The sequence below is a fragment of the Mus caroli genome, unplaced genomic scaffold (assembly GCF_978045245.1).
Source record: "Mus caroli unplaced genomic scaffold, Mus_caroli_1 scaffold_8, whole genome shotgun sequence".
Lineage (NCBI taxonomy): Eukaryota > Metazoa > Chordata > Mammalia > Rodentia > Muridae > Mus > Mus caroli.
Window position 1 is genome coordinate 48,486,655 of NW_028227263.1, and position 22,734 is coordinate 48,509,388.

At 39.2% G+C, this 22,734-nt stretch overlaps 1 protein-coding gene across 1 annotated transcript in view; it reads right to left on the minus strand.

The window, feature by feature from the left end:
- Gdpd4 (glycerophosphodiester phosphodiesterase domain containing 4) overlaps positions 1-21,812 on the minus strand; it is a 117,261-nt gene extending 95,449 nt beyond the window's left edge. The window contains exon 1 of the mRNA XM_021167569.2: positions 21,758-21,812. The gene's annotated coding sequence lies outside the window, so the exon portion shown is untranslated. The remainder of the gene's footprint in view (positions 1-21,757) is intronic.
- Positions 21,813-22,734: the final 922 nt, after the last annotated feature.

Genomic DNA, 22,734 nt, shown 5'->3' on the forward strand with positions numbered 1-22,734 from the left:
CTCTGTCTTAGTCAGGGTTTCTAATCTTGCACAAACAGAATGACCAAGAAGCAAGTTGGGGAGGAAAGGGTTTATTCAGTTTACATTTCCACACTGCTGTTATCACCAAAGCATGTCAAGACTAGAACTCAAGCAGGTCAGGAAGCAGGAGCTAATGCAGAGGCCATGGAGTGTTGTTTCTTACTGGCTTGCTTCCCCTGCCTTGCTCAGCCTGCTTTCTTATAGAACCAAGACTACCAGCCCAGGGATGGTACCACCCACAAAGGACCCTTCCCCCCTTGATCACTAATAGAGAAAATGCCTTACAGCTGGATCTCATGAAGGCATTTCCCCAACTGAAGCTCCTTTCTCTGTGATAACTCCAGCCTGTGTCAAGTTGACAGAAAACTAGCCAGTACACCCTCCTTGTCTTTTTTGATAACTTTGGGTTGGAAGTCAATTTTATTCTATATTAGAATGCCTACTCCAGCTTATTTCTTTGGACTGTTGGCTTGAAAAATTGTTTTCCAGCCTTTCACTCTGAGGAAGTGTCTGTCTTTTTCCCTGAGGTGGGTTTCCTGTAAGCAGCAAAATATTGGGTCCTGTTGTGTAGCCAGACTGTTAGTCTATGTCTTTTGATTGGGGAATTGAGTCCATTGATATTAAGAGATATTAAGGAAAAGTAATTTTTGCTTCCTGTTATTTTTGTTGTTAGAGTTGGGATTCTGTTCTTGCGGCTGTCTTCTTTTAGGTTTGTTGAAGGATTACTTTCTTGCTCTTTCTAGGGCGTAATTTCCATCCTGTGTTGGTGTTTTCCCTTTATTATCCTTTGAAGGGCTGGATTCATGGAAAGATACTGTGTGAATTTGGCTTTATCATGGAATACTTTGATTTCTCCATCTATGGTAATTGAGAGTTTTGCTGGGTATAGTAGCCTGGGCTGGCATCTGCGTTCTCTTGGGGTCTGTATAACATCTGTCTAGGTTCTTCTGGCTTTCATAGTCTCTGGTGAGAAGTCTGGTGTAATTCTAATAGGTCTGTATTTATATGTTACTTGACCTTTTTCCCTTACTGCTTTTAATATTCTATCTTTATTTAGTGTATTTGTTGTTCTGATTATTATGTGTCAGGAGGAGTTTCTTTTCTGGTCCAGTCTATTTGGAGTTCTGTAGGCTTCTTGTGTGTTCATGGGCATCTCTTTCTTTAGGTTTGGGAAGTTTTCTTCTATAATTTTGTTGAAGATATTTACTGGCCCTTTAAGTTGAAAATCTTCATTCTTATCTATACCTATTATCCTTAGGTTTGATCTTCTCATTGTGTTCTGGATTTCCTGGGTGTTTTGAGTTAGGATCTTTTTGCATTTTGCATTTTTTTTATTGTTGTGTCCATGTTCTCTATGGAATCTTCTGCATCTGAGATTCTCTCTTCCATCTCTTGTATACTGTTGCTGATGCTCCTATCTATGGTTCCTGATTTCTTTCCTAGGGTTTCTATCTCCAGAGTTGTCTCCCTTTGGGTTTTCTTTATTGTTTCTATGTCCATTCTTAGATCTTGGATGGTTTTGTTAAATTCCTGCACCTGTTTGGTTGTGTTTTCCTGTAATTCTTTAAGGGATTTTTGTGTTTCTTCTTTAAGGACTTTTACCTGTTTAGCCATGTTCTCCTGTATTTCTTTAAGTGAGTTATCAATGTCCTTCTTAAAATCCTCTACCAATATCATGAGATATGATTTTAAATCCGAATCTTGCTTTTCGGGTGTGTTGGGGTATCCAGGACTCACTGTGGTGGGAGTGCTGGGTTCTGATGATGGTGAACGGTCTTGGTTTCTGTTAGTAAGATTCTTACGTTTGCCTTTCGCCATCTGGTAATCTCTGTCCTTAGTTGTAATAGCTGTCTCTGGCTGGTGCTTGTTGCTCCTGTGATTCTGTTAGCCTCTGTCAGCACTCTTAGGAGTCCAACTGTCTCCTGAGTCTCAGTGGTCAGAGTACTCTCTGCAGGCAAGTATGCAGAGTTCTGGAGCTCAGCTCTGCCTCCTGGCTGAAGATGAAGGCCGGAAAGGGACCCTGTCCCAGAAGCTATGTAGCTTCTCCCGCCTTCACGCTCTCCTGAGCAGACTGGTCTCTTTGAGACCCAGGATACAAGATGGTGTTCTCACCTGGTCCCACAGACAGAGCCTATTTGTTGCCTTTAAGAAACGTACCTCACTATCAATGCTGGAGTGAAAGAATGGAAACACATGTTCCTAAGAAACAAGCAACTGCCACTATCCTAATATTTGACAAAACAGATTTGAAATCAAGATTAATCGGCAAAAATTAAAATTTCACTTCATAATTATTAAGAGAACAATCCACTAAGAGAGCACTACAATTTTAAACAGATAATCACCAATCACAGTTACACTCAATTTTAGAAAATAAATATTACTAGATGTAAAGACATTAATCTCAAACACAGTAATAGAGGGTGACTTTAATAGACTATTCTCACAAATCTAGAGTTAATGTTGACCAAAAAATATAGAAACATTGGAGTTAAATAAAATCATGGACCTAACTTGCCAACTAAACTGCAGATCCAAACACATTCTTCTCTGTAGCCTATAAAATATTCTCCAAATAGACACTAGACAAAAATCAAAACATAACATATATAAGAAAATTGAAACAATTTCTTGTATTCTATGAAATAAAGGATTCTATGGAACAAAGCTAGAAGTCAATATAAAGAGAAACTTTATGGAGACTGACAAACATACTATTGAATAATAAATGGGTCACTGAAAAAAATCAAGATTAAAATGTGAAAGTCTGAGATTTGCATGAAAATGAAAGCACAACATACCAAAACCTAACTCATAATGAAAGCAGTCCTAAAAAGGAAGTTTGTGGTGAATAGTGCCTAATTAAAAGTTCGGCGTGTCAAGTAAATAATGATGCACCATAGGCAGGGCCTTGAATAAATAAAAACAAGCTAAACTCAAAGTTAGTAGATGGAAAGATGTAATTAAGATCAGGTAGAAATTAAGGAAAAAAATTAAATACACAAAATTAATTTTAAAAATTAGTTGTTTTAGATTTTCTTTTATTGGATATTTTCTTTATTTGCATTTCAACTGTTATCTCCTTTCCAGGTCTCCCCTCCAGAAATCCCCTATTCCATTCCCCCTCCCCCTGCCTCTATTAGGGTATTCTCCCACCCCCACACACCTACTCCTTTCTTCCTGCCTTGGCATTCCCCTACACTGAGTCATGGAACCCCCACAGGACCAAGGGCTTCTCTGCCCACTGATGTCCAACAAGGCCATCCTTTGCCACATACGCGGCCAGAGCCAGGGTTCCTCCATGTGTACTCTTTGGTTGGTGGTCCAGTCCCAGGGAGCTCCAGGGGATCTGGCCTGTTAGTACTGTTGCTCCCTCCAAGGGGCTCCAAATCCCCTCAGATCCTTCACTCCCTAGGAGACAGCCATATCAAGCTTCCATCAGCAAACACTCCCAGCATCCACAATAGCGTCCAGGCTTGGCAGTTGTATATGGGATGGACCCCTAGATGGGGCAGTCTCTGGATAGCCTTTCCTTCAGTCTCTGTTCCACACTTTCTCCATATTTCCTCTTGTGAGTATTTTGTTCACCCTCTAAGAAGTACTGAAGTATTCACACTTTGGTCTTCCTTCTTAGGCTTTATGTGGTCTGTGAATTGACTCTTGGGTATTCTGAACTTTTGGGCTAATACCCACTTATCAGTGAGTAGGGTTTTGCTGTTGAGTTTTTGTTTATTTGTTTTGGGTTGTTTTTGTTTTCTTGTTTTTGTTTTTTGCTCTTTTTTTGTGACTGACTCAGTATGATATTTTCAAGTTCCATCCATTTGGCTGAGAATTTCATGAAGTCATTGTGTAAATACATTTTCTGTATCCACTCCCCTGTTGAGGGACATCTGGGTTGTTTCAAGCTTCTGGCTATTATAAATAACACTGCTATGAACATAGTGGAGCATGTGTCCTTATTACATGTTGGAACATCTTCTGGGTATATGCCCAGGAGTGGTATAGCTGGGTCCCCAGGTAGTACTATGTCCAATTTTCTGAGGAACCGCCAGACTCATTTCAAGAGTGGTTGTACCAGCTTGCAATCCCACCAATAATGCAGGAGTGTTCCTCTTTCTCCACATCCTTGCAAGAATTTGCTGTCACCTGAGTTTTTGATCTTAGCCATTCTGACTGGTGTGAGGTGGAATCTCAGGGTCATTTTGATTTGCATTTCCCTGATGACTAAGGATGTTGAACATTTCTTTAGGTGCTTCTCAGCCATTCCAGTTTCCTCAGTTGAGAAGTCTCTGTTTAGCTCTGTACACCATTTTTAAATAGGATTATTTGGTTCTCTGGAGTCTAATTTCTTGAGTTCTTTGTGTATATTAGATATTAACCCTCTATCAGATGTAAGATTGGTAAAGATTTTTTTCCCAATCTGTTGGTTGTTGTTTTGTCCTATTGACACTGCCCTTTGTCTTACAGAAGGTTTGCAGTTTTGTGAGATCCCGTTTGTTGATTCTTGATTTTAGAACATAAGCCATTGGTGTTCTGTTCAGGAACTTTCCCCCTGTGCTCATGTGTTCAAGGCTCTTCCCCACTTTCTCTTCTATTAGTTTCAGTGTTTTATGTGGAGGTCTTCGATCTACTTGGACTTGAACTTTGTACAGGGACATAAGAATGGATCAATTTGCATTCATCTACATGTTGACTGCTAGTTGAACCAGCACCATTTGTTGAAAATGCTGTCCATAGGTGTGTGGGTTCATTTCTGGAACTTCAATTCTATTCCATTGATCTACCTGCCTGTCACTGGACCAATTCCATGCAGTTTTTAAGCACGATGGCTCTGTAGTACAGCTTGAGGTCAGGGATGGTTATTCCCTCAGAGGTTCTTTTATTGTTGAGAATAGTTTTCACTATCCTGTTTTTATTTTTTTTTATTTGAGATGATGTTGAGAATTGTTCTTTCTAACTCTATAAAGAATTGAGATGGAATTTTGATGGGGATTACATTAAATCTGTAAATTGCTTTTGGCAAATTGGCCATTTTTACTATATTAATGCTGCTAATCCATGAGCATGAGAGATCTTTCCATCTTCTGAGGTCTTCTTCAATTTCTTAATTCAGAGACTTGAAGTTTTTGTCATACAGATCTTTCACTTGCTTGGTTAGAGTCACACCAAGATATTTTATATTTTTTGTGACTATTGTGAAGGTGTCGTTTCCCTAGTTTCTTTCTCAGCCCATTTATCATTTGAGTATAAGAAAGCTACTGATGCCGGGTGTGGTGGCAGATGCCTTTAATCCCAGCACTTGGCAGGCAGAGGCAGGTGGATTTCTGAGTTCGAGGCCAGCCTGGTCTACAAAGTGAGTTCCAGGATAGCCAGGGCTACACAGAGAAACCCTGTCTCGAAAAACAAAACAAAACAAAACAGAAAGCTACTGATTTGTTTGAGCTAATTTTGTATCTGGCCACTTTACTGAAGTTGTTTATCAGCTGTAGGAGTTCTCTGGTAGAGGTTTTTGGGGTCACTTAAGTATACTATCATATCATCTGCAAATAGTGATATTTTGACTTCTTCCTTTCCAATTTGTATTCCTTTGACCTCCTTTTGTTGTCTAAATGCTCTAGTTAGACCTTCAAGTACTATATTGAATAGATAGGGAGAGAGAGGGAAGCCTTGTCTAGTCACTGATTTTAATGGGATTGTTTCAAGTTTCTCTCCAGTTAATTTGATGCAACCTACTGGTTTGCTGTATATTGCTTTTACTATGTTTAGGTATGGGCCTTGAATTCCTGGTCTTTCCAAGATTTTTAACATGAAGGGATGTTGAATTTTATCAAGTGCTTTTTTTAAAAAGATATTTTCTTTATTTGCATTTCAAATGCTATCCGGAAAGTTCCCTATACCCTCCCTTGCCCTGCTCCCCTACCCACCTACTCCCACTTCTTGGCCCCGGTGTTCCCCTGTACTGGGGCATATAAAGTTTTCAAGACCTAGGGGCTTCTCTTTCCAATGATGGCCGACTAGGCCATTTTCTGCAACATATGCAGTTAGAGACACGAGCTCTGGGAGGGTACTGGTTAGTTCATATTGTTGTTCCACCTATAGGGTTGCAGACACCTTCAGCTCCTTCAGTACTTTCTCTAGTTCCTCCACTGGGGGTCCCTGTGTTCCATTCTATAGATGACTGTGAACATCCACTTCTGTATTTGCCAGGCACTGGCATAGCCTCACATGAGACAGCTATATCAGGGTCCTTTCAGCAAAATCTTTCTAGCATATGCAATAGTGTCTGGGTTTGGTGGCTGATTATGGGATGGATCCCCAGGTGGGGTAGTCTCTGGATGGTCCTTCCTTTCCTCTTAATTCCAAACTTTGTCTCTGTAACTACTTCCATGGGTATTTTGTTCCCTATTCTAGGGAGGAATGAAGTATCTACGCATTGGTCTTCCTTCTTCTTGATTTTCTTGTGATTTACAAATTGTATCTTGGGTATTCTAAGTTTCTGGGCTAATATCCACTTATCAGTGAGTGCATATCATGTGAGTTCTTTTGTGATTGGGTTACCTCACTAAGGATGATATACTCCAGATACATCCATTTGTCTAAGAATTTCATAAATTCATTGTTTTTAATAGCTGAGTAGTACTCCATTGTGTAAATGTACCACATTTTCTGTATCCATTCCTCTGTTGAGGGACATCTGGGTTCTTTCCAGCTTCTGGCTATTATAAATGAGGCTGCTATGAGCATAGTGGAGCATGTGTCCTTATTACCAGTTGGAGCATCTTCTGGGTATATGCCCAGGAGAGGTATTGTTGGATCTTCCAGTAGTACTATGTCCAATTTTCTGAGAAACCTCCAGACTGACTTCCAAAGTGGTTGTACAAGCTTGTAATCCCACCAGCAATGGAGGAGTGTTCCTCTTTCTCCATATCCTCACCAGTATCTGCTGTCACCTGAATTTTTGATCTTAGCCATTCTGAATGGTGTGAGGTGGAATCTCAGGGTTGTTTTGATTTGCATTTCCCTGCTGATTAAGGATGTTGAACATTTTTTCAGGTGCTTCTCAGCCATTGGGTATTCCTCAGTTGAGAATTCTTTGTTTAGCTCTGTACCCCATTTTTAATAGGGTTATTTGATTTTCTGGAGAACATCTTTGTGAGGAGCGGGTATAGCTGCGGCCCCAAGATAGCGCCCGGGACTGCTGCCAAGTCTTATGACTGGCACCTGACTTCCTCATATCCCTCAAGATAGCCACATACCTTGAGCTGCATTGCACAGATGCACCACAACATAAGATCGGATGATGTGACAAATGTAGTCCTGAGCCAATGAACTGTGCCTACATGGACTGGGGTGATGGGGAGTGGACGAGAGGGCATAAAAGGGGGATGGCCGAGAGAGGTCGGGGCATTCTTTTTCCTGCACATTGTTAAGTTCCTGAATAAACTGCCTTGAGAAGGACATCAGTTTCGTGGCTTCTTTTCTGCTGGTCAGAGACGGTAGCAACACATCTTCTTGAGTTCTTTATATATATTGGATGTTAGTCCCCTATCTGATTTAGGATTGGTAAAGATCCTTTCCCAATCTATTGGTGGCCTTATTGTTGTTGTCTTATTGACAGTGTCTTTTGTCTTACAGAAGCTTTACAATTTTATGAGGTCCCATTTGTCAATTCTTGATCTTATAGCACAAGCCATTCTGTTTAGGAATTTTCCCCTGTGACCATATCTTTAAGGCTTTCCCCTACTTTCTCCTCTACAAATTTCAGTGTCTCTGGTTTTCTATGGAGTTCTTTGATCCACTTAGACTTGAGCTTTGTACAAGGAGATAAGAATGGATTAATTTGTATTCTTCTACATGATAACTGCCAGTTGTGCCAGCACCATTTGTTGAAAATGCTGTCTTTTTTCCCCTGGATGGTTTTAGCTCCCTTGTCAAAGATCAAGTGACCATAGGTGTGTGGATTCATTTCTGGGTCTTCAATTCTATTCCATTGATCTACCTGTCTGTTGCTGCACCAGTATCATGCAGTTTTTATCACAATTGCTCTGTAGTACAACTTGAGGTCAGGAATGGTGATTCCACCAGAGGTTCTTTTATTGTTGAGAATAGTTTTTGCTATCCTAAGTTTTTTTTTATTATTCCAGATGAATTTGCAAAATTTCCTTTCTCAGTGATGAATTGAGTTGGAATTTTGATGGGGATTGCATTGAATCTGTAGATTACTTTTGGTAAGATGGCCATTTTTACTATATTAATCCTGCCAATCCATGAGCATGGGAGATCTTTCCATCTTCTGAGATCTTCAATTTCTTTCTTCAGAGACTTGAAGTTCTTATCATAAAGATCTTTCATTTCTTTAGTTAGAGTCACACCAAGGTATTTTATATTATTTGTGACTATTGTGAAGGGTGTTGTTTCCCTAATTTCTTTCTCAGCCCATTTATCCTTTGTGTAGAGAAAGGCCATTGATTTGTTTGAGTTAATTTTATAGCCAGCTACTGCATTGAAGGTGTTTATCAGGTTTAGGAGTTTCCTGGTGGAATTTTTAGGGATATATACTATCATATCATCTGCAAATAGTGATATTTTGACTTCTTCCTTTCCAATTTGTATCCCCTTGATCCCCTTTTGTTGTCAAATTGCTCTGAAATAAGACTTCAAGTACTATATTGAATAGGTAAGGAGAAGTGGGCAGCCTTGTCTAGTCCCTGATTTTAATGGGATTGCTTTGAGTTTCTCTCAATTTAGTTTGATGTTGGCTACTGGTTTGCTGTATATTGCTTTTATTATGTTTAGGTATGGGCCTTGAATTCCTTATCTTTCCAAGACTTTTATCATGAATGGGTGTTGGATTTTGTCAAATGCTTTCTCAGCATCTAATGAGATGATCATGTGGTTTTTGTCTTTGAGTTTGTTTATATAGTGAATTACATTGATGAATTTTCGTATATTAAACCATACCTACATCCCTGGGATGAAGCCTACTTGATCATGATAGATGATCATTTTGATGTGTTCCTGGATTCAGCTTGCAATGATTTTTTTTTGAGTATTTTTTCATTGATATTCTTAAGGAAATTTGGTCTGAAGTTCTCTTTCTTTGTTGGATCTTTGTGTGGTTTAGGTATCAGAGTAATTGTGGCTTCATAGAAAGAATTGGATAGAGTACCTTCTGTTTCTATTTTGTTGAATAGTTTGAAGAGAGTTGGAATTAAGTCTTCTTTGAAGGTCTGATAGACCTCTGCACTAAACTCAGCTGGTCCTGGGCTTTTTTTGGTTGGGAGACTATTGATGACTACGTCTATTTCTTTAGGGGAAATGGAACAGTTTAGATCATTAATCTGATCCTGATTTAACTTTGGTACCTGGTATCTGTTTAGGTAATTGTCCATTTCATCCATGTTTCTCAGTTTTGTTGAGTATAGCCTTTTGTAATAGGATCTGATGAGATTTTGGATATTCTCAGGTTCTGTTGTTATGTCTCCTTTTCCATTTCTGATTTTGATAATCAGAATACTGTCCGTGTGCCTTCTAGTTAGTCTGGCTAAGGGTTTATCTATTTTACTGATTTTCTCAAAGAACCAGCTCCTAGTTTGGTTGATCCTTTGAATAGTTCTTTTTGTTTCTACGTGGTTGATTTCATCCCTGAGTTTGATTATTTCCTGCCATCTACTCCTCTTGGGTGAATTTTCTTCCTTTTGTTCTAGAGCTTCTAAATGTGCTGTCAGGCTGCTAGTGTATGTTCACTCCAGTTTCTTTTTGAGGTAATCAGGGCTATGAGTTTTCTTCTTAGGACTGCCTTCATTGTGTCCCATAAGGTTGGGTATGTTGTGTCTTCATTTTCATTAAACTCTAAAAAGTCTTTAATTTCTTTCTTCATTTCATCCTTGACCAAGAAGGTATCATTGAGTAGAGTGTTGTTCAGTTTCCACGTGAATGTTGGCTTTCTATTATTTATGCTGTTATTGAAGACCAGCCTTATTCCATGGTGATCTGATAGGATACATGGGATAATTTAAATATTTTTGTTGTTGAGGCCTGTTTTGTGATCGATTATATGGTCAATTTTGGAGGAGATACCATGTGGTGCTGAGAAGAAGGTATATCCTTTTGTTTTAGGATAAAATGTTCTGTAGATATCTATTAAATCCATTTGTTTCATAACTTCTGTTAGTGTCCATGTGTCTCTGTTTAGTTTCTGTTTCCAGGATCTGTCCATTGGTGAGAGTGGGGTGTTGAGGTCTCCCATATTATTGTGTGAGGTGCAATGTGTGATTTGAGCTTTACTAAAATTTCTATAATGAATGTGGCTGCCCTTGCATTTGGAGCATAGATATTCAGAATTGAAAGTTCATCTTGGAAGATTTTACCTTTGATGAGTATGAAGTGCCCCTCCTTGTCTTTTTTGATAACTTTAGGTTGGAAGTCAATTTTATTCGATATTAGAATGGCTACTCCAGCTTGTTTCTTCGGACCATTTGCTTGGAAAATTGTTTTCCAGCCTTTTACTCTGAGGAAGTGTCTGTCTTTTTCCCTGAGGTGGGTTCCCTGTAAGCAGCAAAATATTGGGTCCTGTTTGTGTAGCCAGACTGTTAGTCTATGTCTTTTTACTGGGGAATTGAGTCCTTTGATGTTAAGAGAAATTAATGAAAAGTAACTCTTTCTTCCTGTTTTTTTTGTTGTTAGAGTTGGGATTCTGTTCTTGTGGCTATCTTCTTTTAGGTTTGTTGAAGGATTACTTTCTTACTTTTTCTAGGGTGGGTTTTCGTCCTTGTGTTGGTGTTTTCCCTTTATTATCCTTTGTAGGGCTGGATTTGTGGAAAGATACTGTGTGAATTTGGTTTTATCATGGAATACTTTGATTTCTCCATTTCTGGTAATTGAGAGTTTTGCTGGGTATAGTAGCCTGGGCTGGCATCTGAGTTCTCTTGGGGTCTGTATAACATCTGTCTAGGTTCTTCTGGCTTTCATAGTCTCTGGTGAGAAGTCTGGTGTAATTCTAATAGGCCTGCCTTTATATCTTTATATGTTACTTGACCTTTTTCCCTTACTGCTTTTAATATACTATCTTTATTTAGTGCATTTGTTGTTCTGATTATTATGTGTCAGGAGTTTCTTTTCTGGTCCAGTCTATTTGGAGTTCTGTAGGCTTCTTGTGTGTTCATGGGCATCTCTTTCTTTTTTTTTTTTTTTTTTTTTTTTTTTTTGGTTTTTCGAGACAGGGTTTCTCTGTGTAGCCCTGGCTGTCCTGGCACTCACTTTGTAGACCAGGCTGGCCTCGAACTCAGAAATCCGCCTGCCTCTGCCTCCCGAGTGCTGGGATTAAAGGCGTGCGCCACCACGCCCGGCTCAGGCATCTCTTTCTTTAGGTTTGGGAAGTTTTCTTTTTTTTTAATTTTTTTTTATTACGTATTTTCCTCAATTACATTTTTTCTTCTATAATTTTGTTGAAGATATTTGCTGGCCCTTTAAGTTGAAAAACTTCCTTCTCATCTACTCCTTTTATCTGTAGGTTTGTTCTTCTCATTGTGTCCTGGATTTTCTGGATGTTTTGAGTTAGGATCTTTTTGCATTTTGCATTTTCTTTGATTGTTGTGCCCATGTTCTCTATGGAATCTTCTGTACCTGAGATTCTCTCTTCCATCTCTTGTATTCTGTTGCTGATGCTCCTATCTATGGTTCCTGATTTCTTTCCTAGGGTTTCTATCTCCAGAGTTGTCTCCCTTTGGGTTTTCTTTATTGTTTCTATGTCCATTCTTAGGTCTTGGATGGTTTTGTTAAATTCCAGCACCTGTTTGGTTGTGTTTTCCTGTAATTCTTTAAGGGATTTTTGTGTTTCCTCTTTAAGGACTTTTACCTGTTTAGCAGTATTCTCCTATATTTCTTTAAGTGAGTTATTAATGCCCTTCTTAAAGTCCTCTACCAGCATCATGAGGTATGATTTTACATCTGATTCTTACTTTTCAGGTGTGTTGGGGTATCCAGGACTGGCTGAGGTGGGAGTGCTGGGTTCTGATGATGGTGGGTGGTCTTGGTTTCTGTTAGTAAGATTCTTACGTTTGCCTTTCACCATCTGGTAATCTCTGGAGTTAGTTGTTATAGTTGTCTCTAGCGGAGTTGTTCCTCCTGTGATTCTGTTAGCCTAGGTCAGCAGTCCTGGGAGTCCAGCTCTCTCCTGAGTCTAAGTCGTCAGAGTACTCTCTGCAGGCAAGCTCTCCTCTTGCGGGGAAGGTGCACAGAGGTCTGGCATTCAGACCTGCCTCCTGGCTGAAGATGAAGGCCTGAGACAGGGCCTGTCCCAGAAGATGTGTGCCTCTGCAGTCTGTGCACTCACCTGCACAGACTGGTCTCTGAGGGACCTGGGACACAAGATGGCTCCCTCACCTGCTCTGGCGGTCAGAGCCCTCCCAGGTGGCCACTTCTCTTCTGGCAGGGAAGATGCCCGGATGTCTGGAGCCCAAAACAGGGTCTGTCCCAGAAGCTGTGTCATTTCTGCAGTCTGCTTGCTCACCCTTCGCAGTCCGTGTGCTCACCTGTGCAGACTGGACTCCAAGGGACCCGGGACACAAGATCCAAATACTTTTTCAGTATCTAATGAAATGACCATGTGTTTTTTTTTCTTTGAGTTTGTTTATGTAGTAGATTACATTGATGGATTTCCGAATATTGAGCCATCCTTCCATCCCTGGGATGAAGCCTACTTGATCTTGGTGAATGATGCTTTTGATGTATTCATGAATTCTGTTTGTGAGAATTTTATTGAGTATTTTTGCATCAATATTCATAAATGAAATTGATCTTAAGTTCTCTTTCTTTGTTGGGTCTGTGTGTGGTTTTGGTATCAGCATAACTGTGGCTTCATAGAATGAATTGGGTAGAGTACATTCTGTTTCTATTTTGTGGAATAGTTTGAAGAGTATTGATATTAGGTCTTCTTTGAAGGTCTGGTAGAATTCTGCACTAAACTCAGCTGGTCCTGGGCGTTTTTGGCTGAGAGACTATTAATAACTGCTTCTATTTCTTTAGGGGTTATGGAACTGTTTAGATAGTCTATCTGATCCTGATATAACTTTGATATTTGTTATCTGTCTAGAAAATTGGCCATTTCATCCAGATTTTCCAGTTTTGTTGAGTATAGCCTTTTGTAGTAGGATCTGATGGTTTTTTTTTAATTTCCTCAGTTTCTGTTGTTATATCTCCCTTTTCAATTCTGATTTGGTTAATTTGGATCCTGTATCTTTGCCCTCTGGTTAGTCTGGCTAAGAGTTTAACTAGCTTGTTGATTTTCTCAAAGAACCAGCTCCTGGTTTTGTTGATTCTTTGTTCTTTTTGTTTCTACTTGGTTGATTTCAGTCCTAAGTTTGATTATTTCCTGCTATCTACTACTCCTGGGTGTATTTGCTTCTTTTTGTTCTAGAGCTTTCAGGTCTGCTGTCAAGCCGCTAGTGTATACTCTCTCCCGATTCTTTTTAGAGGAACTCAGAGCTATGAGTTTTCTTCTCAGCACTGCTTTCATTGTGTCCCATAATTTTGGATATGTTGTGCCTTCATTTTCACTAAATTCTAGAAAGTCTTTAAGTTCTCTCTTATTTCTTCCTTGACCAAGTTATCATTGAGCGGGGCATTGTTCAGCTTCCATATGTATGTGGGCTTTCTCTTGTTTTTGTTGTTATTGAAGACCAGCCTTAGTCCATGGTGATCTGATAGGATACATGGGATTATTTCAATAATCTTGTATCTCTTGAGGCCTATTTTGTGACCAATTCAATGAGTTGTTTTTAAAACAAGACTGATAAACTCTTAACCAAGCTAACAAAAAGAAAACAAAATTTAATACAATTCAAGATAAAACTGGAGATTTTATAACAGATACCAAAATAATTCAGAAAAATCGTTATGTAGGTAATATTTTAAAAACTTACATTCTATTAAATGTGAAGATCTAAAAGAAACAGATCAATTTCCCAACATAGATGACCTATCAAAATTAAACCACAATAATAACAATTTATGTCTCTATAAAGGCAACAAAATCAAAGCAGCAATAAAACAAAAATTGTCCCAACTGAAAAAAATTCCATACCCAGATGGATTCATTGCTGAAGTCCACCAGGCCTATGAGGAAGAACTAACCTCAATGGCTTGCAAACTATTCATAAAAGATAACAAAAAGGATCCCTTACTAACTGATTTTCAAATACATAACACAAAAAGGAAATTATAGATCTCATGAAGAAAAATCACAAAAAATCTCAACAAATTATTTACAAACTGAGTTCATGAATACATCAGATAGCCCATTAACTATAGTGAACTATGGCTTCATTACAGGATAGAGTAATAGTTGAACATACACAAATCAACACACAAATGGATTTGAGAACTGAAATCACACCATCATCTCAAGAGATAAAGAAATGGCCTTTGACAAAGTCTACTGTCCCTTCATGACAAAAGCCTCGAAGAGACAAGGAATGGAGGGGCTGTATCTCAGTACAGGAAAGGCTTTCTATAACCAACTCACAGCCAAACTGAAAAACTCAGAGCATTTCTACCAAGATCAGGAATAAAACAAGAGAAAGAATAAAAAAAAAGAATACAAGTAGGAAAAAAATTACACTATCCTATTTTCATAGGATGATTTTATACACAGAGACTATTAGGACTCTAATTAAAACCTCTTCAAGATAATTTAAAAATTCAACAAAGTGGCAGGATACAAACTTAAACAAAACTTCCTACAAACCAATGGCACACATGCTGAGAAAAGGAAACAACTCTGTTCATAACAGTCTGGAACATGCTTAAAATAAATCTAATTAACCAAGGAAGAGAAAGACCACAGCATTGAAAGCTTTAAACCCTAAAGAAGGAAGCTGAAGAGGACACCAGGAGACAGAAAGACTTCCTGTGCTCATAGATTGGAACAATTAGTACTGTGAAAACCATTGTTCTTCCAAAAGCAACCTACACATTCAGTGAAACTCCTCCCTCAAATGTCCCAACACTATTATTATTCACAGAAGTTGAGACAACAATGTTAATCCAACAATCTTAACAATTCATATGGAAGCACAAAGGGCCCCAGAGAGACAAAACAATCTTGAGGGAAAAGAATATTTCTCTGTCTTGTCTTATTTTTCTAGCCAAGCACTCCACTGAGTAAAAATGGAGAGAGTGGATAGCCTTGTCTCAGGGTACTCTGTCTGATTTCAAGTTATACTACAGATCAGCTATAGTAATTAAAACAGCACAGTACTAACACAAAATCAGTCATATTGATTAATGGAATAGAATGGAGGGCCCAGATGTAAGCCCACACAGCTAAAGCCACCTCATTTTTGACAAAGATGCTAAAAGTGTACACTGGAAGGAAAGAGTCTTTTCAACAAATTATGATGGGAAAACTAGCTATCTACATGTAAAAGGATGGAACTAAACACTTCTCTCTCTGCAGAAAAAATTATCTCTAAATAGATCAAAGCCTTTGATGTAAAATCCAAAACTCTGAAACTAAAAGGGAGAAGTAGGAAAACCACATCAAGATACAGGCATAGCTAAGGCTTTCTGAATGAAATAAGACCAACAACCAACAAATGAGACCTCAAGAAATTATATAACTCTGCACAGGCAAAGGGATAGCTAACTGAGTGAAGAGATGGCCTAAGAATGGGACAAATCCTTGTCTGCTATATGACCAATAATTATTTTTAAAAGTGCTCCATATCTTTATCCACCAAGGAAATGCAAATAGAAGACTTTTGAAATTTCATCTCACTCTGGCTAGAAATCAAGAACTCATCATCATCAAGAAACCAAATGACAGCAATGTTCTTGGGGATGTTGAGAAAGGGAATCTTTTTATTCATTGTTTGGCAGAGGACAAACTGATGCAGTCAGTAAGCAGTTTATTAAAAAAAAAATAAAAAGAAACTTTCCATATGATTCAGCTATATTACTCCTGGGCACACAGCCAAGGGACTCTACACATCCTACCACAGAGATACATTCATGTTTATTGCTGCTCTCTTCACAGTAGCAAAGATCTAGAATCAACCTAGATGCCCAGTAACTGATGAATGGATAATGAAAATATGGTCCATTTAAACAGATCCATAACCATTAATAAGACAAAAGCAGTAATCAAGTATCTCTCTGGCAAGGAAGCCCAGGCCTAGGAGGGTTCATTGCCAAATTCTACCAAATCATTAAAGAAGAGCTGACACCAAGGCTTCTCAGCCTGTTTCATAGAACAGCAGGGAAGGAAAGTCAAATACAATCTTAATTTACCCTAAGTTCTATAGGCTTAACACAATTCCAATTCCCAACAGGATCTCTGTGGACTTTTTCGTAGAAATCAATATACCGATGTAAGATTTATACCGAAAACCAAAGGAGATATAAAGCCAAACAATATATGTTGAGGACTCAAACTAAGCTCAAGACTTAAAGATAGAGTAACTAAGATGTACAGAACTAGAGAAAAGGAAAACATATGGATCAATATTACCAAGGTAATTTACTGGAGAGGGGACAGTTAGGTTTTGCTTGCTTGGCTGGTTGGGTGGGTGGCTGGTTTTTGTACCTGTGGGTTTCTTTTTAAAGATTTATTTATTTTATTTATATGAGTACACTGTAGCTGTCTTCAGACACACCAGAAGAGGGCACGGGGTCTCATTATAGATGGTTGTAAGCCACCATGTGGTTGCTGGGAATTGAACTCAGGACCTCTGGAAGAACAGTCAGTGCTCTTAACCACTGAGTAATCTTTCCAGCCCTATCTGTGGGATCTTTCTTTTCTTTCTTTCTTTCTTTCTTTCTTTCTTTCTTTCTTTCTTTCTTTCTTTCTTTCTTTCTTTCTTTCTTTCTTCCTTCCTTCCTTCCTTCCTTTCTTTCTTTCATCTTTTTTTTCCAGTTAGAGACTCATATAGACCGGGGGGGGGGGGCTTCAAACTATGAAGCCAAGGCTGGCACTGGACACATCTGCATAATCTGGGTACCTTCCATCTTGAAACCCTGCACTTAATATCTTTACCAAGTGCTTCCACTCAGGGACTTGGAGGGTCTGAGGATTAGGATCCTTTGTTCCACTATAGCTCATTTCTAGACTACTCAGTTTTCCTTCTCAAAGCTTGAGCTAACAAGCCCATAGAACTACAAGAACCCTTGGAGGTGATCTTGGTCCATATTTTCACTCCCCAGCCACTTCTCCAACTGCGGTCCTTACCCAAACACTACAATAGCCTCCTAAACAGTTATTCTATACACACACTTGCCCTCCCGAATCTATTCTCTATTACAAAGTAATCTTACTTCTTTGCTTTGTTTTCTTTTAAAAACTGTTTTGAGATTATAATTCCAACATTTCTCCCTTCCCTTTCTTCCCTCCAACCCTCCTATTTACCCCTCTCTACTCTTTTCCAAATACATGGCCTCTTTCTTCATTGTTATTACATATATATATATTCCTAAATATAACCTGCTCAGTCTATACAATTTACTTGTGTGTTTTCACGGCTGATTATTTCACACTGGACAACTAATTGGTGTGCTCTCCTGAGATAGAATCTTCCTATGAAGCCCAGGTTGGCCTTAAACTCTTAATCCTCTTGTCCCAGAATTCTGAGTTGCTAAGGTTGTAGACATGAGCTACCAGGCCCAATAAAAATGATATGTTTTGAATATGTGAAGTTTATTGGATCTAGTTATGTTTTAGTAAACCTTTTTTAAAAGATTTATTTATTTATATACGCATTGGTGTTTTACATGCATGTATGACTGTGAAGGTGTCAGATCCTCTGGAACTAGAGTTACAGACAGTTGTGGGCTGCCATGTGAGTATTGGGAATTGAAATCAGGACCTGTGGAAGATCAGCCAGTGCTCTTAACCACTGAGCCATCTCTCCATCTCTAAAGCTTTTTTTAAAAAGCTAATAAAGTCAGAAACTAGGAGTCCAGCATAATAGCATACACTTTTAATACAGGAGAACTCAGAAGGCAGAGGCAAGTGAATCTCTATGTATTCAAGGCAAGCCTTGTCTAAATAGCAAACTCCAAGCTAGCCAGGGCTTCCTAAAGAGACATTGTCTCAAACAAACAACAAAGAAACTGGAATTAAAAAAAAAAAAAAAACAACAACAACAACCAATAATCCAAAGGAAAGCCTTATTACAGTGGAAAGCATAGACAACTGAAACAAATAATGTGAATAATATAATCCACCCTACAAAATGACCAGCAAAATCCTTCCCTCCAGAAGCAGTCAGATTTAAGTCTACAAAGGTCAGTATTATTTCAAATGTAAATGCAGTAAATTCTTCAGTTTAAAAACAGGCAAAATCTGTTTAACTGAAAAATAGACAGCCAAACACAGGTGCTTCATTTGTTGAGACTGAAAGCAAAAGAAAGAAAAAGGGTCTAGGGAGGTAATTCAGGGGTAGAGCACTCAGTCAGCATGCGCAGGGCCTGAGGTTCAGTCTATGCAATCCTCCTCCCCACATAAGTAAAAATAAGTCTTTAAAAGATGTAGACTCAATGAGTATACTCTATTAACAGACTAGCAAAGTAAATATGAGACCAAAAAAAAGCACAGTGATGAAAAATAATTTTAAAAACTTGTTTTAAATTTACATGTACTTAATCACATAGTCTCCAAAAGAGAAATAAACTCACCTACAGTTATGTTGGGCAGGAGGCTTAACATACCTATGGATGACAGAATAAACAGACAAAAACAAAGCAAAACTGTATGTGGGCTAGTGAGATGGCTCCATGGGTCTAAAGGTTCTTGCCATGCAAGCCTGACGGCCTGAGTTCGATCCCCAGAATCCATGGTGGAAGGAGAGGACTCTGGAAAGTTGTCTTCTGACCTCCATGTATGAACCATAGCACACGCACATGTTTAATCACACCCACATTATGTATACACACATATACACAAAAGGAATTTCTTCAAACTTGTCCAAAGATGATTACAACAAACTAGTCTTAACATTTATAGACTTTAATCCCAGCACTCGGGAGGCAGAGGCAGGCAGATTTCTGAGTTCGAGGCCAGCCTGGTCTACAAAGTGAGTTCCAGGACAGCCAGGGCTACACAGAGAAACCCTGTCTGGAAAAACAAAAACAAAACAAACAAACAAAAAAACAGAAAAAAAAACATTTATAAAGCACTACATTCATCTAAAACCATAATTCATAAGAAAATTTGTTTTTAACAATTTCAGTGATCACATGTAAAGTGATTATATAAGGACATAGCTCCATAACAGAATACTTGCATAACATTTGTGGAAGTCCTGGGTTCAGTCCTCAGGACAGAAAACATAAGTGACAGGCTTTAAATTCCTTTAAAGAACTGAAGTCTTATTTATTTATTTATTTATTTATTTATTTATTTATTTATTTAGTATATGAGTACTCTTTGTACATGTATGTGAGTATTCTATCTTCATGTGCATCTGCATGACAGAAGAGGGCATCAGAATTCATTATAGATGCTCTGAGACACCATGTGGTTACTAGGAATTGAACACAGGGCCTCTGGAAAAGCAGCCAGTGCTCCTAACTGCTGAGCCATCTCTCCAGCCCAGATCTGATGTCAGAAGAATGTATTTTTTTTCCAGAAACCAGATTTAAAATATTTTGCAACAGTAAAAAACAAATGCAAATACTCCATGCTAACATAGATGATATACTACAACCCAGGGGAGGAGTCAGTGAGGAGAGCACACAGAGGCCTCAGGCGAAGGCTAAGCCTTTCTGTGGGTAAAATGATTGTTTTGTCCCCTCTGTGAGGCCTTTGCACAGGACATGCATGGTTAACTGGCCATCTGACGGTCCTCTTCTCTCTTTCATTCTTCTATGCAGCTCTACTTCTTGCCTCCCTCTTGTTTTCACTATATCCATCAAAGAAGATAAATCTTATCTTTTTAAATCTTATTTCCAAATGGCCTGTGACCCAGATTGCTCTTTCAGAAATAAAAATAAAAATAATTTTTAATTAGGTATTTTCTTCATTTACATTTCAAATGCTATCCCAAAAGTCCCCCATACCCCCCCCCACTCCCCTACCCACCCACTCCCACTTCTTGGCCCTGGTGTTCCCCTGTACTGAGGCATATAAAGTTTGTAAGACCAAGGGGCCTCTCTTCCCAATGATGGCCGACTAGGCCATCTTCTGCTACATATGCAGCTAAAGACACGAGCTCTGAAGGTACTGGTTAGTTCATATTGTTGTTCCACCTATAGGGTTGCAGATCCCTTCAGCTCCTTGGGTACTTTCTCTAGCTCCTCCATTGGGGGCCCTGTGATCCATCCAATAGCTGACTGTGAGCATCCATTTCTGTGTTTTTCAGGCACTGGCATAGCCTCACAAGAGACAGCTATATCAGGGTCCTTTCAGCAAAATCTTGGTGGCATATGCAATGGTGTCTGTGTTTGGAGGCTGATTATGGGATGGATCCCCGGGTGTGGCAGTCTCTAGATGGTCCATCCTTTCGTCTCAGCTCCAAGCTTTTGTCTCTGTAACTCCTTCCATGGGTGTTTTGTTCCCAATTCTAAGAAGGAGCAAAGTGTCCATACTTTGGTCTTTGTTCTTCTTTAGTTTCATGTGTTTTGCAACTTGTATCTTGGGTATTCTAAGTTTCTGGGCTAATATCCACTTATCAGTGAGTACATATCAGTGAGTTCTTTTGTTATTGGGTTACCTCACTCAGGATGATACCCTCCAGATCCATCCATTTGCCTAGGAATTTCATAAATTCATTCTTAAAAAACATTTTTTTTAGACAGAGAAATGTGTCCGTGAATGAGTAAGAAACAGATCACTAGAATATTTTACATTTGGAGATTAAATACATTTATAAAAAAATTCATAAGTTAACACGAAATAATAATCACAGTGGAAATGAAAAAGTAGATTGATTTGAGGAGATCACTGTGTTTATATCTTGGTGTGACTAGTTGTAAATACTGGAAAATACAATGGCAGATGTGAAGAAAAGGTTCTGTGACAGGAGGGTAAACTGAATTCTGACTAAATCCCAGCTTTTGACTCAGAATCATTAGTGCTAGTGTTTCAAGGTACCCACAGATCCTTTGGGCTTTTGCACTAGCCGGGGTAGCTGAATTCACATGAAACTGTAATACTTAGGAGGGAATTCTATTAAGTTACTTATTCCCATCCCAGGCCTCTTCACTCACTCCAGCAGTCTGAAGAAATCTCCACTTAGATTTCTCACAGGTACTTCAAAGTAAATGTGTAAAACTGAACCATGATTTCATTCTCCCAAATCTATTCCTCCCGAAGTCTATCCAATCTCAAAGACGCCACCATTCACTAGCTAGACTGAGCAGAGAATCAGACAGTGACTCCAGAGACTGAGAGTAGACATTCCTCTTGCCACAAAAACTAGAGTGATAAACCAAGCGTTGACAGGCAGCATAGAACTGTGATCCTCAGATACGGAAACAAGCCTGCAGGACTTCAGGGTGACAGTCTGGGTGGCCTGCTGGGCCATCCCTGGGTTGCAGAGCTGTGTCCCTGTCCCTTGACAGCTGTGGAGAGGAAACCCTTTTTTCCTTAGAGCCCTGGAAACATGGCTGGTCGGATCACCTCAAGTGATGAGCAACCTGGGCCAGTGCCCCTCAGGCTTGGCTACCGGCTGTGAACCTAAGGTAACTTCCTGGTTTGGGTGATGTCTGGGGGTTCCAAAGAGATGGAAACACTACTTACGGTGACTTTACAGTCTCCAACGCAAATCGTAATTCCACACCTGTGAAGACTAGCGTCTCTCAAGATGGAGGACAGGCAAGAGGGAGCCCTGACCTGAGCTCGGGCGCGGGGCGTGGCCACTCGTCTTGGGGGCGTGGCCACATTCACACAGGGCTGCAGTCTGGGAAAACCCTGTGAAACCAGGCCCCCAATCTTAGGACCAAGTACTGTAGTTGGTTTGTTGTTGCTGCTGTTGATTGATGCCTGGGATTAGAACTCATTTTCTCAGAGCAACATGTTTTAATTGTGCCTTCCAAGGTAAAAAAAAAAAAAAAAAAAAAAAAAAAACGCTCTCTGACTCGTTATGGTTAATATAAAAATTGGCGTAGTTATTATTGCTTTCATAATTCATGGTAGCTATTTTTGTAGTGAAATTATTCAGATCGCCATTTAATCTCTTTTCACTCCCTTAAAGGAAAATAAACCTGTTTCAAACATGATAATGAGCCAGTTTTACCTTTGGGTTTATTTTATTTTTAAAAGGGTTGGGTTTTTTGTTTGGTTTGGTTTGGTTTGGTTTGGTTTTAGTGTTTGCTGCGTGTCTACACGCATGGAAATGGGCAGGACAAAGGCAAGCTTCTGGTCTCTTCCTCTGTTGTTTTTGCTTTATTTCCAATACAAGGTCTCACTGAGTCAGAAACTGGACAGCACATTGGCTGTCTTCAGTAGCATATGCTGTTGTATGTACTTCGAACTCTGTAAACTATGGATTAAATTCAATCTTTTCATGTTTGTCCCATCTCCTGTGGCTCTAAATGACAGGGCTTGAAAACAGCATCTCATTCTTGGCACCTCCCTTTCCGTTGCAGTCTGGCAGAGCGACCAAATTCTGTTTTGCTTGTTGGAATATTTCTTGTCCACTTCTTTCCATGTCTTCTACTCGTTTTCTTGTATTTCAAGGCCCGATAAAAGCCCCTAAATCTCTTAGTGTGCAGCAA